General features: G+C 42.7%; 1 protein-coding gene across 1 annotated transcript in view; it reads left to right on the top strand.

Moving 5' to 3' along the window:
* Window positions 1-3,124: 3,124 nt before the first annotated feature.
* Window positions 3,125-9,374, top strand: part of APC (APC regulator of WNT signaling pathway) — a 95,713-nt gene continuing 89,463 nt past the window's right edge. Inside the window, exon 1 of the mRNA XM_010391370.4 lies at window positions 3,125-3,221. The gene's annotated coding sequence lies outside the window, so the exon portion shown is untranslated. The remainder of the gene's footprint in view (window positions 3,222-9,374) is intronic.

Raw genomic sequence — 9,374 nt, 5'->3', positions numbered from 1 at the left:
CTTGCCTGTGTTAATAGTTGTGATTTCCCCAACCCGGGTGCAGGACCTTGGACTTGGTCTTGTTCAACTTCATAAGGTTCACATGGGACCATTCCTCAAGCCTGTCAAGGTCTCCCCAGGTGACATGTCTTCTCTCAAGCAGATCAACTTCATCACTCAGGTTGCTGCCATCTGTCAGCTTGCTGAGAGTGTAGTCACTCCTGCTATGTCATTGATAAAGCTATTAAATAGTATTAGTCTCTTGAGAGACACCACTCATTACTGGTTTCCACTTGACTCTCGGGAAGTGGCCACCCAGGCACTTCCTTCTCCATCCTACAGTCCATCTATCAAGATCAGTCTCTCCAGTTTAGACATAAGAATGTTGTGGGGGACCGTACCAAGAGTTTTACAGAAGCCCAGTTAGATGGCATCCATAGGTCTTCCTTGTCCACTGATACAGTTACTCCACTATAGAGGGCTACTATGTTAGTCAGGAGGAAATCTGTTTGAAGACAGATCCTCATAAATTGGATTCAAGAAATGAAGCTTTCTCTCTTTTTATGAAGTGAAAGGTTATTGTGTGTACCACAGATACATTTCAAATTGTCTTTATTTAGACTGTCACACAGCTGAACATTCTTTGATTTAATCCAAACTCCTTAGAATATAAAATTATTATGATTCTCATCCTTCAACTTTTAGGCACTATGCTAGCAAAACTAAAGGTGATTCAATTTACAAAAATGTTACCGAGAAGTATCGTCTTTTAAAAAGCCATAATCAGTGTGATACATCATATGACTCTGTAAAAGATACCATTCGTAACAGCTGAATCACACAACCATTGAATGGTTTGGAAAGGACCTTATAAAGATCATCCAGTTCCAAATCCCCTATAATGGGACACCTCCCATTAGACCAGGTGGCTCAAAGTCCCATCCAGTCTGGACCTAGCTTTGAACACTTCCAGGGATGTGATGGCCACATCTTCTCTGGGGAACCTGTGCCAGTACCTCAACACCCTCATAGTAAAGAATTTTTTCCATATATTTAACTCTGCCAGTTTTCATAATATTGGTCAAATTTGTATCAGCTTGTATTTAGCTATTTGTGATCATGGTTTGTAGGATACAATTTTATGACACTTGAAACGGATAATCATGACGTGGCAATGACAGAAATTGCAATTAAAAAATTATATTTGAATCCCAGGAAAATGTCATAGCTAAATTAAGCAGAACAAATAATAAAAAAACCTTAAAATGCACAGACACATCTATTCATCAGTATGTACCAGCTTTCCTAAATATGTGTTTAACACTCACAAACACTTGTAGTTTGACAGCTGCTTCTGACAGGCTCTAGTGTGATCCCTATCCAAGGCAATTTCTTTGATAATGAGGGGGCAGAACTTGTCTAGATCACATCAAGGCAGGAAATGAGGATTAGAAAAGAATTTGAAGAATACCTTGCAAAGGATGCTCAAACTGGTAGTAAAAAGGTCTTTACATACATCAAAACAAGGAAGGTAGTTACAAAATTCATGAGATGGGTTAAAAACAAAAGTCTTAACTGAGGGAGGGGGTGGGAGGGAGTTGTCAGGGATGGCAAAGCTAGCACAGAGAAGCTCAAAGACTTGTCTGCCCCAGGCTGCATTTGGAGATGCTGGGGATTCATGACACCACACGTGCCTCCCACTGAGGAGGACAGGATCTATGTCAACTTGAAGTAACTTTACAGGAAATATGAGCCTAAATAGGGAAGTGAAATACAGGCTGTGCAAATATTTCACCTGGAAGTGAAGAAAGTCATCCAAACTAGGTGATGTTGAGGTACAAGTGATGAGAGACCTCAGCTACCAAACTGTGGAACTACTGGTTGTGGCATAGAACCCATCCTCATGATTGGGAGGTGGCCACCAAAGCATCACTGCCAACCCCGGCCATGACAGAGCCCAGCTTCAGAGGGAGAGACTGGAGAGGCTGACCTTGTCCGTTGTGAAGCTGAACCACTTGTGGAAAAGCTCACTGAGCGCACGGACAAACAGGGGTTGACAGGGAAGATTGTATCCACGTGTGACCAGTGAAAGGCTGCCCAGAGAGGTTATGGAGTCTCCCTCACTGGAGATACTCCAGAACTGGCTGGACACAATACTGTGCCACTCAGGTGACTCGGCTTGAGCAGGGAGGCTGGACCAGATGAGCCTAGTCTCTTCCAACCTGGCCCATCCCGTGAATCTGTGATCTTTAAAAGGGAAACTGCCCGACTGCCTGCGGGGTGACGGTCTCAAGAAACACATCACAAGGGTCCATCCCGTGTTTTCCTTCAGCTTCCACAGTGCCCGTGGGCACTCTGAGCTTTCCGCTGGCATCTCGGCCCTCCTACACCTGAGAGCACCCACCTCTCGGCACGGACCTGTGTTTGCTGTGACCCCTCGGCAGCCTCGGGCTCTCACTGCCCGCCACTCGGACCATGCCACGTCGCCCACCTCCTTTGCCAGGGCAGCGCAGCTGCAGCCTCAGGACACTAACCCCGAGTGACCGGGTGACTGACCGGCCCTCCAGGGTTGACCAACTCTTCGACAGTGACCGACGCTCTGTAGGTGACAGACCCCGGGTGACTGACCCTGAGTGACTGACTCTCCACGGGGTGACGGGCCCTGTGAGGGTGATAAACTCCGGGTGACTGACCCTCCAGGGGTGAGTGACCCTGGATGACCGACGCCCAGTGACCGACGCCTAATGACCGGTCCCAGGTGCCGGACAACCCCCCAGGCCCCGGCCTGCGGCGGCAGGTGCGCGCTCACGGGGCGGGGCGGGGCGCGCCCCCGCGCGTGCGCGCGGCTGCCGCTGCGGGCCCGGTATCGCCGCGGCCGCGCCTGCGCGCACCCCTCTCCCCTCCCGGGCAAGATGGCGGCCGCGGGGGCATCGATCGGGGGTGGCGAGTGAGGGAAGGGGGTGGACGCGGTCCCGGCGTCGCGGCTGAGGGGAGGCGGCTGCCGGGCAGGGACAGCGGCAGGGGCTGGGGAGGAGGCGGCCGGGGGTTCCCCGGAGCTCCGCGGCAGGGATGAGGAGCAGGGGAGCCGGGGCAGGGAGCCGGTGAGGAGGGAGCGGGGCTGCCCCGTATGCGCGGCTGCCCGCCGCCCCTCACCGCCCCGGGGTCGGGGCGCAGCTCGGCGGCCCGGCGGAGGCGTCGGAGGAGCCGCGGCGGCGCTGGCGGGGGCAGAGGAAGGCTGACAGGTGAGTGCCGGGACCGGGATGAGCCCTCGGGGCGCTGCCCCCGCCCGGCCCAGTGCGTGTCACTCAAAGCCCGTGCAGCCGCTTTGCTTTCCTTTTTTATTATTATTTATTTTGCGGTAGCGCAACGTAATTTGACGCCACTTAGTGGTTTGGCTCTTCAAAATAAGTCTGAAAGCATTCAGGTACTCCATAGCTAGAATACCACTGGAATACGAAAGCTGTGTCTTAGGAAGCGCTGAGCCGCTGTCTCCTGTGAAAATATATTTGAAGGCCTTGACCTACAAAAACTTAGTTAAAAAGCTCCACTATTAAACGAGTCATTTATCTCGAAACTCTGTGTTAGGAGGCTTTGTTTCTTCTGTTACATGCCCTCTGACGTGTGGTGATGAGGGGTGGGTGTGTACAGGTGTCTGTGACCACAGCCTCAGTAATTTTAGCTTTTGCGGCTGTTCACAGCTTCGGAATTGACTGGATATAAAGCAAAGTAGTTCAGATTTATGTAAACATCAGACTTCATTGAGTAAGTGCAGGGAAATGAAGATGCAGGTGTACTAAACTATCTGACTTGTTTGCTGCTGCCTCGTGTGTCCCCCCCAGCTATAAACAATATAATGGTGCTGACCTGTACAGCTGTGAAGACAAGCCTTTTGGTAAGGCTGTCACAGAAACTTCTGACTTTCTGAAAAAAATAAAATGTGGTTCTGCAGAATCTGTTTTCATGTACGTGCTTCTACCAGATAGTGGTTGAACAAGAGGAGATAGTTCTGTGTACAGGTGGAGAAGTGCAGGTGTGAAAACTTTGCTTCAGGAGTACTAACAATTTGGTAAATTAAGTTTACATCAAGAGTTAAGTGAGATTAGGTCATTACTTGAAATGCAGAGAAACTGAACTTTTTCCTCTCCAGGTGCCGTAATAGTACATTTTTATGCTGGCTTTGAAAAAAAATTTATGCCAGATGTGTTCATCCAATCCTAAGCACGCAAGAAATATTAAAGTGAACATCATGAGACCATTGTTATGCTTCAGCTTCTTTGATATGTTTTTTTCCTTTAGTTACAGTAAAGACTATTTATAGCATAGTTCTTTCTGTTGACAAAGGCCTTGCAAGTACTTGCTCTCCTCAGATGCCTTAGGGGTCAAAAAAATACAATATTTAGTGAAAAGTGTACATATACTTGGTTGCATAAAGGAGAAAAAAATTGTGGACATCCATATGGTGATATAGGTATTGAATTATTTTTTATTGCTAAGAAATACAACAGGAAACTCTGTTGAGCATAAAGCATGTATTACAGCCTGCCTTGTTTTTGCATATTCCCCATGCAATGAAACCCATGCTCAGGTATGTCAAGTGTTGGTACCCAGGCATCTGTTGCACAAAATATTCCCCACGTGACTGACATCACAAATACAGTTTCTTTAGAACATACAACAAATACCATCAACAGTGTGCTGTGCCACTGTGTCCAGTGAGTTTCTGATGCTATTCTGATTTGTATTAATGCTAAACTAGTAGCTGTTGGCCCTAACAAACACCAGTGTTGTGTATTTACAGTACCTTGTGTATGCTTTATACACAAATAGGAATATTTTATATTTATGTATTTATTTTTCATAAATACTTTTAGGTTATTTCGAGAATCTTTTCTATTTAGATAGGAAGTAAGAGTAAGGCAGTTATAGCTCTCTGTCACTGTATTTAAAACTAAAAAGCTTAGTTAACTGTAAATCTTCCTTAATCCTGTCATAATTAAAAAAAAGAAAATTTTTATTTTGTTCATTTTATCTTGGCTAAACTCTGAAAATTCCTTCTTTCTGCATAAGCAGAATAGGTTGAATTGGTTTTTAATAGTTAACTTTTCTAGTGTGTTTCAAGCAGCTCAGTAACAATAAACAGAATTATTCACCCAGGTGTTGGATATATGCTTCTGGAAATATTAGCAAGCTATTCTGAAGTATCATGTGTGCATAAAATGCCATGGAGGAAAGCCTGAATGAGCAGGGCCTGTTTAGTCTGGAGAAGAAAAGCCTCAGAATTTTATCAGTGTCTGCAAGTATTTGAAGGGAGGTTGTCAAGAGAATGGAGCCAGACTCTTCTCCGTGGTGCTGACTAATAGGAAAAGAGCAATGGGCAGAAGGTGATTCACAGGAGGTTCCACCAGAATATGAGGAAGATCTTCTTTACTGTGCAGATGTTCACACACTGGGAGAGATTTCCCAGAGAGGCTATGGAGTCTCCCCCACTGGAGATATTCCAGAACCTAGACACAATCCTGAGCGATGTTCTCTGAGATGACCCTGCTTGAGTAGAGGTGGGACCAGATGAGCTACTGTGTCCCTTCTACCTTTACACATCCTGTGAGTGGGAAGTGAAAACACAGCACTGATTTAGGATAGCGTGCATCTTGTTTCTACTTCTACAACTTCTTAGAAATCGTTTCGTAGCGTTGTACAGTAGAAATCTGTTAATTCTGTGATCTTCTCTCACACTTACCTGAAACTCAGTGTAAAAATCCTTTGGGTTTTTTATTGTGCCTCATTGTTCTGTGAGTTGTCTCAGTACAATTTCGACATTAGATAGCAATATGTGGTCATTTTATATCACATTACTATGTTTTCACAGTGTGGTTTTCTAGCTTATAGGATATTGATGGAATAAGCAATCATTTAATGGGCTGAAATTATGTACGTAATAAGCTTGGTTAATAAAATACAGACTTTTGAATATTTTGCATTTTAATGGAACTATCAATATTATGAACGTTCAAACAAAAAAGTGTAGTAGGATTATTTTATCATCACTGAAGTATATTTGGAAATTTCCATTCTAAGTTTAAAAATGCATGTATTAAACACTGAATGAATGTATGTGAACTCAGCTGGGAAATAGTTGTAACTGATTTTTAAATGAATCTTCTAATTGTTTGCTGTTCAAGCTCATATTGTTTTCATCATCCATTTTTTACCAGTATTGGTGAAGCAAAACAACTTTTACTTCATAATCATACCTTTGACACCCTTCATACCCAACTTAAAATATTTCAATATCTCACACTTGGGATTTGGTCCTAACCAACTTGAATTATGACTGCAAGTATAACTTTGGTTAAAATAGTGTTAAAAATAACTGTGATGGTTATTTTATAACCACCACAGTAATAGTGTGCTGTTGTAGAATGTGAGTTGTTGCATGATTGCCATTCAGTTTTAGTTGAAAGGTAGCATTGAGTTACATCAGTTGTAGCTGGGTGATAAAGCTACTGGGCAGTGAGCATTTGCTCAATATTGTACCTCAATTTAACCGGGATGTGTCAGTGAAGGAGAGGGGAGAGGTAGGTGGTTGAAAGAAAGGCTGAAGAACAAGAAAGTTTGTTTGGATTTGGTATCTCCATGTGCTACTGTAACAGTACCTCTGATATTGCTTGCTGGTGATGGTCACTAAGATAGTATATGCTAATTTGAACTGACTGCCAAAGATTAATTGGGTTCATTTGTGTCTTAAAGTAGTAGTTCTTTATTAAATATTAGTCCTCACTAGTGGAAATAAGAAATTTTGAAAACATTAATGCTTTTTGAGATCAGAGGGAATTCATTTTGCCATTACTTCCACATGGATTTTCAGAAGATAAGACATAAAATTCAGTAGACAAGAATATCTTCTGAATAAGTAAATACAGTTGTGTTAGACGACAAGCAGTTTGATTTCTCTATGGAAATGTTAAACTAAAACATTGAAGTTTAAGTATCAATAGCATTTTGATACAGCTTTCATAAGTGTAGTGTTACTCTTCAGGGGTGCATTTTAACCCCACACTGATAGAATATTAATCTGTAATGGAAGAAGAGACCTATTCATGTAGACTTTATTTTCAAAATAAAAAGAATTTAGGCTGTGTGAAATAGTATAATGATGCCTCTCTTAATTCAGGGATTTTTTTTTTTTCTAAGATATGAACTTTATATTCTTACCCTATAATAGAATTCTGGTAACATAGTCAAACATTACTTAAGACTTAGCTTTTCACATATAGGTTAAATTCTTGAAGTGAAAGTTGCTTATTTTTCTGGAAATCAGATATCAATAAAAAGCTCTTATTTGTGCTCTTAATGGTATGATTGTTGGCTGCTTTAAATAGATTCTGAAAGGTGCTGAGTTTCACAAAGCTGAGTTTGGCTGTTAGTAGACTGGCCTTTTTTTGTAGTAACTGGCATGTGGAGGGAACTGGAAGGAAACTAGGACTTCTCATTGTTGTGTGACAAGGGTGCAAAGAAATCATGAAAGCATAAATTGTGTGAGTTGGCTCTCCCTTTATTAATGGAAAAAGTTTCTCAGGATCACATGAGCTTTTTCTCTCTTCCAAAGCCCCTGCTATGGAGAGTCCACATTGCTGCTGCTCTTCTATTTAAAGAACCTCAGCCAAGAATGTCTTTAGAATTAAGCAATATTTTTTCTTATAGAGCAGTGTTATAAATTCTGATTTAACACATTTTTAACAGAAATTTAGTTGTATTAGTCAAATATGTCTATTTTGTCTCACTGTTCTCTCACTTCAAGTAAAGTAAGTCATAAAACTCGATATAATACTGGATTGTACTTTGCTGTTTCTTGGAGTAAGATTTAAATTTATTTGCTTACTGTAAGTTGAAATCAATGAGAAGTTGATCAATGAGAAACACTTCCCTCGAGCTCCCACTGGCTTGTTCCGTTTCAGACTGTACTGGAGTTTGTGGGCTGTGGGCTCTGTGTAGGTAGTGAGGTGACTTCTGATTCAGGTCTGCCAACCTGACCTTGGTGCCAGGGCAGGCCAGGGAGCAGATTGTGCTGAATGCCATCCTGGGGCACGTGCAGGATTATCAGGGGAATCAGGCCTAGCCAGTGAGGATTTATGAAAGGTCCAGTTTGACCAGCCTGGTCTTCTGTGACAATGTGACCTGCTTGGTGGATGAGGGAAATGCTGTGGATATTATCTGCCTGGACTCTAGTAAAGCCTTTGGCATTGTCTCCCACAGCATTCTCCTGGAGAAACTCGCTGCTTGTGGCATGGACAGGTCCAGTGTCACTGGGTGAAAAAACTGTCCGGGCATCTGGACCCAGGGAGTGGCACTGAATGAGTGGAGGGGTTAGATCCAGCTGGTGGCTGGGTACCAGAGTGGTGTCCCAGGGTCCAGTGTTGGGGCCAGTCCTGTTTAATGGAGTGTTCCTTCAGTCAGTCTGCAGACAACACTAAGTTGGGCAGGAGTGTTGACCTGCCAGAGAGCAGGAAAGATCTGCAGAGGGATCAGAACAGAGAGGATCAGTGGGTGAGGTGAGATTAGGTTGAATAACAAGGAAAATTTCTTCACCAAAAGGGTCATCCAGCATTGGAACAGGCTGCCAAGGGAAGTAATGGAATATCACAAAGTGGTAAAAAAAATTATAATTTCTAAATTCCTGGAGGTACTTAAAAGATGTGTAGTTGTGGCACTTATGGACATTATTTAGTGGTGGCTTGGCAGTGTTATTGGTGTTGATGATCTTCAAGGTCTTTTCCAATCTAAATGATTCTTTGATTCTAAAAAAATTATTTGAATGCCTGGGTAAGCATGTCAGGATAGAACTTACAGCTGTTGCTGTATATGCTGAAGTGGATTCCTGCTCCTTATTTTGGTTTGTCTTGTAATGGATGAATTGTTTGGTTTTGGGTTTTGTGTTTTTGTATTATTTTGTAATTGGTTTTAGGAATATGGAAAAGTAAGACTGTGAATAAAAATATAATATAGACTGGTTATATAAATAAGAAATGAGGTTCAAACATAGAGGTGAAAATAAAAAGTACTGTAACATTAAATGTATTCCTGTAACCTCAGTGGAAATTACCCATCAGTGTCTTTGCAAGACTTTCTTCTGTGCAAAAGTTGTGTGACTATCTTTGGTCACAGATGCAATCTGCTCCCTGGCCTCCCTGTTCAGATATAGACGGAATGGATCTGTATCCCATGTTGCTGCTTGTGTTATGCTTGGAGAAACAGAATAAACTTCAAAGAGATAGGAGCAAAGTGTTACTACATCAGAATTACTATAAGGAATTTGTCAAATCTGCTCGTTGTATGTCATGTGGCTTTGTGTTGGAATAATTTCATGGAAATTCCAGTGTGTTATTAAAAACAAAGAA

Source organism: Corvus cornix, chromosome Z, assembly GCF_000738735.6.
Source record: "Corvus cornix cornix isolate S_Up_H32 chromosome Z, ASM73873v5, whole genome shotgun sequence".
In the NCBI taxonomy this organism is placed as follows: Eukaryota; Metazoa; Chordata; class Aves; order Passeriformes; family Corvidae; genus Corvus; species Corvus cornix.
This window is presented reverse-complemented; position numbering and strand designations above follow the sequence as displayed.